General features: G+C 31.4%; 1 protein-coding gene across 3 annotated transcripts in view; it reads left to right on the forward strand.

Annotated features, from left to right (window-relative positions):
* The window catches only part of LOC106663213 (regulating synaptic membrane exocytosis protein 1), a 189,694-nt gene that overhangs the window by 147,409 nt on the left and 32,358 nt on the right, over positions 1-9,927 (forward strand). The window contains exon 1 of one of the 3 annotated variants that reach the window (XM_024229981.1): positions 3,806-3,904. The exons of the other annotated variants lie outside the window; for them this stretch is intronic. The gene's annotated coding sequence lies outside the window, so the exon portion shown is untranslated. Of the gene's footprint in view, positions 1-3,805; positions 3,905-9,927 lie in introns of those variants that run through there. 3 annotated transcript variants of the gene reach the window in all.

Consider the following 9,927-nt stretch of genomic DNA (forward strand, 5'->3'; position numbering starts at 1 on the left):
CCTAATGTAAAAAAATGGTTAGAATATGAGCTGTAAGAAGAGTTCTGTAGTGCAAACTTTATTTATAAAATAAAATTATTCTATCGTTGCGCCGTGGATCATTTGTAAGTTTAAAAATTGTGCATTTTCCTTGTAAGACTATGGGAATGATGAAATATTATTTTATGGTAATTTTTATTACTTGTTTTATACCTTTCATGTGATGCAAACCTTTCCCTAAAAGGTCAATTACTCCTATATTTGTATAATTATGAAACAACTATGGGTGTTGAGAAATAAACATTTATCAGGTCTATATATTAAACAACTTATAATTATGTTGCTTTTTTTGTTGTGGAAAACATCATCAAGGGTGTAGCATTCTGAAAGGGTTTTTAATTGAAATTCGTGCCTATTTCCGTTTTAATATAACCTGAAGGGTTACAGCGTAATTAAAGGTTTGAAAAAAATTTACAAAGACGATTTATAAAACAGTCTATTTTTATTTGCACTTACACACGACTTATTATTAAACAATAAGGGTTCTTATGAATAACGTCTTCTACAATAATGATTATTACCCATCCTACTCTAAAGACGGATACAACCAAAATTTAGAATAGAATCTGTAGAATAGTGTGGGTAATAAGATAAAAAAAATTGAAAACGAATTATTGAAGAAAAATAATATTGTGAAACAATAACGTTTTTGTGAATAATATTGAAAAATTTCTAGATATACAGTTCGGCAAGACCGAACGGTATTGACGGTTTAGCCTAGACTAAACGCCGTACTTTTGTCGACCCATTTTTTAATACATTGTTCCCTTTAAATTTATCACTTTTTTTTATACAAGTATATTTAGAAAAGAAAACGTCAAATTTATCACTTTTATGTATCAATATAATAATTATATTCATGTTTATTAATAAATATAATTACAAAATAAAACAAAGTACCTCAGTGACAGTATTTTTTGCACTCAAGTCTAGTCAGTAGAGTTGCTCTACTTCTTTTTTTTTAAAGAGAGTTTTTCAACTAGGAAATTATATGAACCCTCGGGGTGCCGTTGTTTTAAAAAAAGCCCATTTGAAAGTTACATACATATATTTTTTTTTAATGAAAAATTACTAGATATATAGTTCGGCAAGACCGGACAGTATTGACGGTTTAGCCTAGACTAAACGTCGTAGTTTGTCCATACTACCTTTTTTAATGCATTGTGCCCTTTAAATTTATCGCCTTTAAGTAATCAATATAATAATAATATTCATGTTTATTAATAAAGATATTTACAAATTTTAAAAAAATATCTCAATGACAGTATTTTCTGCACGCATATTACTCAAGTTTAGTCAGTAGAGTTGCAATACATTTTTTTAACGAGGGTATTTCAACTACATGATTATATGAACCCTCGGGGTGCCGTTGTTTTAAAAAAAGCTCATTTGAAAGTTACATACATATATTTTTTTTAAATGAAAAGTTAGTAGATATATAGTTCGGCAAGACCAAACGGTATTGACGGTTTAGCCTATTCTAAACGCCGTACTTTTGTCCACACTACTTTTTTTAATATATTGTGTCCTTTAAATTTATCGCTTTTAATTATCAATACCATAATAATATTCATGTTTATTAAAAAAGATATTCACAAATTAAAACAAAATATCTCAATGACTGTATTTTTTGCTCGCATATTAATCAAGTCTAGTCAGTAGAGTTGCAATGCTTCTTTTTTTTAAAGAGAGTATTTCAACTACGAGATTATATGAACCCTCAGGGTGCTGTTGTTTTAAAAAAAGCCCATTTGAAAGTTACATACATATATTTTTTTTAATGAAAAATTACTAGATATATAGTTCGGCAAGACCGAACGGTATTGACGGTTTAGCCTATTCTAAACGCCGTACTTTTGTCCACACTATTTTTTTTAACATATTGTGTCCTTTAAATTTATCACTTTCAAGTACCCCTCCAAATATACGCTATAATAACGTTATACAGCGATTCCTCTTGCAGAAAAAGAATTTTTTTTTCAGAACAAGTTTCTAGGGACATTTCCTCAAAATAAGACAAGAAAGTGAAATAAATAGTGGAATTGCAAATTTACCAAGGCAAAATACATAAGAATGTTTGATTCGAAACTTTTAAAAAACTAAGTAATGCACTTATTCACACCGAAGGCCTGGTTCATTCTGTGCAAAGATTTTAATTTCATATAGAAAAAAAAACATATCAAAATATTGCTTTTTTTGGTCTGAAAAACGATCGCTACTCCTTTAAAGTTAAATGCATAATCATTAGACATGGTATTCTTTATTTTTGTTTTATTTGGTACTATAAAAAAATTGTTTGTTGATATTTTGATTAGGCAAATAATCTGTATAAAGTTTTATTTTTTAGATAATACGTTAAACGTACGTCCCAAGCATATCTCTCTCTCTCTCTCTCTCTCTCTCTCTCTCTCTCTCTCGTTCTTTTCGTTTCTTTCTTTCTCTCAATCTCACTCTCTACTGATAGTCAGAGAAATAGTGACTTGTTGTTTTCTGTTTGTCCTACTTAAGCATTTGGCAAGACCTTCAAAAAATTTCCGATGTAAAAAAAAATTTAATTTAATTTTCTTTTTTTAACGTAACATAATTGTACAAATAAAGTAATTTTATTATAAAACATGAAACATATTGTTGGCTTTATTGATTTGTCAGTGAAGTTATTGACAAGACGAGGACGATTTTAGGTTCGACCAAAGGGGGGAATGTCTTTGGATCAACTTTTTCCCACTTGATGGATTAAAAGTAATGCCTCCCCTCCGTTGAACGGCCAGCTGTCCATTGTACCCTTGTAAGGGCACATCAAAGTCATTTATAAAAGTAAACCCAGTAGAGTAATAGAGTTAAAAGAGACCCAGTTAGGAATTACATTACTACCCAGTAACAAAAAACACGTTGTAAATTATAAAAGTAATTTGTTCAGTCGGGAAATATAATAAACATTACAAATTTTAAACCGCAACAGAGAGCTTTGAAAGTGAATAATGAACCGTGGGGTTGAAAGTTTTAACGAGCGGGCCTTGATTGATTCTAGGATGACACACGAATGAAATACGTTATGGAGATTTCAATTAAAACCGAAAATTAAAATTACTACAAAGCTCTTTTTTTCTAATACTTCAATTTCGACTTCATAAAACTCCAAATATTTTTTCCAATTTACTACACTTATTCGTTCGTATTACGTCAATTATGGGATAAAGTATAGTTTTTTAATATCAAAATGTTTTAAAGTTTTCTGTCGTTCAGAAAACTCATATTGGATGTGAAAACCGTGTTTTTACCTGCTTTCCTCCCAACATCACGCAATGAATAAATAATCACAATATAACATTCATATTACACTATTTATATGGATTTTTATATAACGGAAGGGTTTTACAGAAATTATTTAAACAACTTAGTAACACTGAAATCCCCGAGATACCTAAAAAGACAATTTGAAATAACAAATCAAAAGGAAATTCGAGGATGATGTCTGTATGAAATATCCTCGTCCTACCCCACCTAATTGTTAACTGCATTTGGGAACGACGTGTTGAAAAGTTGCCAGCCGGATGGGACTTAATTGGCCGTTGTATCAAGCTCGTTAAATCCGAGATAATTCGTTTGCTACCAGTCCTAACGGCACACATACCTCAGAGTGCAGCAATTACACCGGTGATTCCGTTTGATGATTTCCTGTAATTCCGTAGATATACGTGCGTTTGTTGTTTTCGTTTGTTTGAACTTGTTATACGCTTCGGTATGTAATGACTATTTGAAAATGTAGGTATTAAGCCTGGTAGGTATTAAAAACAAACTTCCTCTCTCTGCGTATTCCGGTCCGCATACTCCCGCTCTTTTGGAGTCTCATCAATTAGAAAAACTAGTAAGTGTTCGAAATCAGGATATTCTTTTCTGAAGCCTTTCTAGTCTTCAGTTAATAGAATAATTTCCTGTTCAAAATTTTGTGTTCGAACTTGGAAACTTTTGCTAAATTGACCTAGATTAAACATTTAACAAAATTATTAATGTGTGGTGATTATGACCGTTAATCGATAATTATTCAGAAATCGTGAGATGCGGTCTGGTGTGATGTAGGTTTCAGAAAAGCATTTTCTTTATCGTGCACACATATTTTGCATTGTATAAATTCAATTTTCCACATCCTAAATGAATTTGTTAAATGTAAACAATGTTTGTAAATCCCAGGCCCTGAAGATGATCTCAAAAAAGATCGAAACGTTGGCACGATAAAGAAAATGTTTTTCTGAAACCTACATCACAACAGACCGCATCTCACGATTTCTGAATAATTAATGCAAAATATATTTTTTATATTCAATCAAAGTATTTCTACTCACTCAAAGTGTTTGTCTTCTGTGAACTTTGATTGAATATAAAAAAATATATATTTTGCATTGCATAAATTCACTTTTCCATATCCTAAATGTATTTGTTAAATGTAAAGAATGTTTGTAAATCCCAGGCCCTGAAGATGATCTCAAAAAAGATCGGAACGTTGGCACGATAAAGAAAATGTTTTTCTGAAACCTATATCACACCAGACCGCATCTCACGATTTCTGAATAATTATCGATTAACGGTCACTAACTACCACACATAACAAACAAGAGAAAATTTCAAGAAAATTTCAAGAAACTGTAGGCTGTAAGGAAGTAAACAGTACGTGGAAATTCAGAAGAATATAACAAGGAAAAAGTGCAAATTATAAACATGGGAAATGGTTCCATTTCGATTAATAGCAAGCTTTTTCTCCCCTTGTTACGAAAAATATTTCATATTACCGAGCGTATCAAAAAGCACAGAATTTTTTCGATTTACCAAAGTGACACACTGAGGATTTCGTATCGTCAAGCAATGCATATTATCAAGTTTCGAATTAACAAGAGTCGTCTGTATTTTTTTAAAGTATAAAATCCTTAATATTAGAATGGACAACTTGTATTTTTAACACGCAAATTTTCTTACCCCTTTTGATTTGATTTTATCCAGAACAAGAAAAGAAAACCTAGTACGTGTTAGAATATGGTCCGTCTAATCTAGCAATTGTTTTACAGAAAAGCATCTCTGCACATTATGCGGAATCATCTAGTTTTAATTAATTTAATTTGCCTTCATCCTTTATTTTTAGCCAGAACGATAAAAGAAAAACTATTAAGGTTTTATAAAACGAAAAACTTCCTTTCTCTGGTTATTCTCGTCCGCCTAACCTCGCTATTTTTCACCGCTACGTATTAGTTTTATTCGTAATTACGAAATGGCTTAGCTTTATTTGTAGCGTAGAACATTGCCTTCACACTTTTAGTTTTACTTTTCTCATAATATCAAATTAATATTGATCTGTTTTTGCCATTTTTATAGAAAAGCAACAGTGTAAAAATTCTTAATTGTAGAAAGGTCTGGTTGTTTTTTTAACATAAAATTTGCCTTTATTCTTTTTTATTTTTTTTCACCCAGAGCATTAAAATGAAACCTTGCAGGTTTATAAAACGAAAGACTTCCTTTCTCTGGCTATTCTGGTCCGCCTAATCTCGCTATTTTTATAGCTTGACATTGTGAAATGGCTTAGCTTTATTCCAACATGAACATTGAGTTCATTTTGTCATAATATCAAATTGATCTGTTTTCGCTAATTTTATAGAAAAGCAACAGTGTAAAAATTCGTAATTGTGAAATGGACTAGTTGTTTTTTAACATAAAATTTTCCTTTACTCTTTTTGATTTTTCTTCACCCAGAGCATCAAAATAAAAACTTGCAGATTTATAAAACGAAAAACTTCCGTTCTCTGGCTATACTGGTCCGCCTAATATCGCTATTTTTACAGCTTGACATTAAACTCGTCATTGTGAAATGGCTTAGCTTCATTCCAACATGAACATTGCGTTCATTCTTTTGGTTTTACTTTTGTCATAATATCAAATTAATATTGACCTGTTTTTGCTATTTTTATAGAAATGCAACAGTGTAAAAATTCTTAATTGTAGAAAGGTCTGGTTGTTTTTTTAACATAAAATTTGCCTTTATTCTTTTTTATTATTTTTTTCAGCCAGGGCATTAAAATGAAACCTGGCAGGTTTATAAAACGAAAGACTTCCTTTCTCTGGCTATTCTGGTCCGCCTAATCTCGCTATTTTTACAGCTTGACGTCAGTTGAAACTCGTTATTGTGAAATCGCTTAGCTTTATTTCTGACATAGAACATTGCCTTCACACTTTTAGTTTTACTTTTGTCATAATATCAACTTAATATTGATCTGTTTTTGTTATTTTTATAGAAAAGCAACAATGTAAAAATTCTTAATTGTGGAACGGTCTGGTTGTTTTTTTAACATAAAATTTGCCTTTATTCTTTTTTATTATTTTTTTTCAGCCAGGGCATTAAAATGAAACCTTGCAGGTTTATAAAACGAAAGACTTCCTTTCTCTGGCTATTCTGGTCCGCCTAATCTCGCTATTTTTATAACTTGACATTGTGAAATCGCACAAAAATAAAAACCTGCACGTTTATAAAACATTCTAATATTGAATATTGCCTTCATTCTTTTAATTTTACTTTTGCCAAAACGCCAAGTGGGAAACATTCCTCCATCTGACCTTTGTTGCCTCCACATTTCCCTATAAATAGACTAGGCAGTAGTTTCATTTTTACGTAGTGGACAAATTATTTTATTTTTATAAAAATTTGATTTAATCTGTTTTTTTACGATTATCTGGATTGTATAGAAAAGCTGTTTGTTAGAAGACAGTTGACCTCTGATCATGTCTGATTCTCGCAGTATATTTTCGTCTTCTTTATTATTAAAAAAAAAGAAAACTATAGGAGAAAACATCGAGAAAAACCTCGATTTTCCTTTATATTCCTTGAGCTTTCATTATCCTTTAGTATTGAGCCTTCTCATGTGAGAAAGGGGTGGGGTGTCACCCTTGAAACTTCTCCAATAAGTTCCCTCCTCCCTCCTTCGGCGTTCTCTGTCATTATCAGGCGCAGAAAAGTAGAATGGCAAATAAAACAAAACAAAGGTGAATGGATAATGTTGGAGACAGGGGCATTGTACTCTCTTCCAATGACCCTATCGCATTGTCGTCCCCGAAGGCGAACAATAAGCCTTTTCCTTCCAACTCCATATTGATTCTGCTCAAAGGATTCGAGTAAACAAGCCTGAACAGATTTGCCATCAAAGAAATGTACATATTAATAATTGGGAAATTTTAATCCAAAGTAACTCGTCACAGTAGTACGTCTATTAACTTATTACAATCGTTTTATAATTAATATTCAACATTGCATGATCGGCTATCTAAATTGTTGGTAAAATTATAATACAAACTGAGAGTTCAGGTTTGTCCTAAATTTTATAATATTCAAGGAAAGACAGGTCGGATATTTTAATTGTATGTATTGTTATTAATATTTGCAATAATTAAACTATATGAAAAATTATTCAGAAATCGTGAGATGCGGTCTGGTGTGATGTAGGTTTCAGAAAAACATTTTCTTTATCGTGCCAACGTTTCGATCTTTATTGAGATCATCTTCAGGGCCTGGGAAACGTAAAGATCGAACTGTTGGCACGATAAAGAAAATGTTTTTCTGAAACCTACATCACACCAGACCGCATCTCACGATTTCTGAATAATTATCGATTAACGGTCACTAATCACCACACATTTCTATATGAAAAACTTATTTTAAAACAAGACCCCTTATATTTAATAATGAATTTGACAATTAAAATTGTCATTTTATCCTTTTTCCTTGGAGATTTCTCATTGTTATGTTGTTCTTTCTACACATGTTTTTGAGTAGGAATTGGTAAGCAAATCCAATATAGTTCCTTTTTTCTTTTTATATGGAATTTTCCTACTTCAAAAAAAACACCATGTCGAATAAGAAAAAGCGCTTTTGTTTAAATTCGATCTAGATCCGCCGGTTCAAAGGATCCATTAGCTAATAGAATTGTGAAAAGCTTTGTTCTTTTTGACACCCAGAGTTATATTTCAGAAAATCATTTCACTCCTTCTCCGTTCTTATTTATGTAAACTCGACGTCAGTAATGATTTCCGTGATAAGCCCAATAATGGAATGGAGGACGTGGACTTCGTTTATTTAAGACTCGTTGTTTTGATCAAAGGGAAACTGTCTCTTCAGCTCTTTGTTATTTTTCTATCAAGCTGGCGAAATTCAAGTACCAAAAGCAAAAACCCAAGGATATACAACGCCTCTTCTAGAGACTATGAACATGTTTGTGATGTGTTGAGGTCAACAAGAAAATGTACTTGCAGCTAGATCTTCTCAGATCGTTCTGATCTACACTATATGTTGTTTTTTAATATCTCCTTTCATAATTTCTAATGGTTTGAATTTTGCAATTTATGTGAAAATCCTAAGATCGATTGATCATCAAATATCAAGATGTAAAATTAGGCAAAAGAATAAAAAGAAATATACTAACCATATTTATTATTCGGCCTAAGGTTACATAAAGGATATTGCTAGTTGATAAATTAATATGCAAGAAACTGCTTCCAAAAATCCGCTGATATGAGGAAAAGAAAAGGGAGAGAGAAAGAGTTAAAAAAGGTATAATTTAACTGAGTTTCGGCTGTTTTTTGGGCCAAAAATTGCATGTTTTTATATATTTAAAATTCAATGTTTATGCATGAGATTCCGGGCTTTAAAAATACTCCAAATGATTTTTTTTAAATGATCTGTTCTGGCATCTTGACATTAAGAATTCGGAACTCGTTATCAAGTCTCACTTGTTTTTATATAATCTGTTTCAAAAATTTACCATCCCATACAAAAGCTGCCCAATAAAAGAAGAATCTGGGTACAATGTGGATTATGCTAAAGCAAAAATAACTTATATAACATATACTACAATTAATTAAGGTTTTTATTTGAAATAAAAAAGTCAATGGCACGAGCGGGATTCGAACCCACGATCTTCGGCTTGATAGCCGCGTCGAGAATCCAATCCGATTACACGACATTTGAAAAATGGCAAAAAGGAGGGAAACTAAAAAAGTGGGGGTGAGATGGGAAGTTAGTGTACGAGTGGATCGAAGGCACAATAGCTCAAGTGGTAGAGCAGCGGCGTATCAAGCCTCAAGCCGAAGATCGTGGGTTCGAATCCCGCTCGAGCCTTTGACTTTTTTATCTCAACTAAAAACCTTAATTAATTGTAATATATTAATTGGTCAAGCGGACCACGAAATTAGTGAAATTAACATATACTTTACTCCAAATCTTTTCGTCGTTCACGAAACGATTCATTTTATTTTTATTTTGCATAGAAAATAATAGCCACACAATAGTAAATAATAATATTAAAAACAAACTAAGACCTAAAGAAAAATTATGTTTTGTATCAAATAATGTCTACGGTTTTGTCACAAATTGAGGTTATAGGCAAAACTTAAAAATCCACTTCATTTAGAAATTTCTACCTACAGATTTTCACTATACAATAACAAAATCAAAGATTCGCTGTAATAAACGAATTATTGTTTGAAAATCTGGTATCGAAATACGACAACGTTCTGACCTTCCTTGAATTTTCCATATTATATTGAATACGACAGAATTGTAGAATTTGATGTTCAAAAAAAAGTATGGACTCTCCTGAAAAATAAACGTGTATCAAAATTAAAAATTAGTTGATTAAGTAAAAAAGAAAAAAATCTGTTGCCTGAAAAAAACGCTAACATCTTAATCATTTATTAGATAACATGTGTATTATTTATTTTATATATCTTTGTATATGAGACATGTGAATTTTGCTAATTTTTATTTCATATTGATAAATATGAAAGTCACAATTTATAATTATTTAGAAATCGAGAGATGCGGTCTGGTGTGATGTAGGTTTCAGAAAAACGTTTTCT

The sequence above is a fragment of the Cimex lectularius genome, unplaced genomic scaffold (assembly GCF_000648675.2).
Source record: "Cimex lectularius strain Harlan isolate CLEC.00 unplaced genomic scaffold, Clec_2.1 scaffold320, whole genome shotgun sequence".
NCBI classification, from domain to species: Eukaryota; Metazoa; Arthropoda; class Insecta; order Hemiptera; family Cimicidae; genus Cimex; species Cimex lectularius.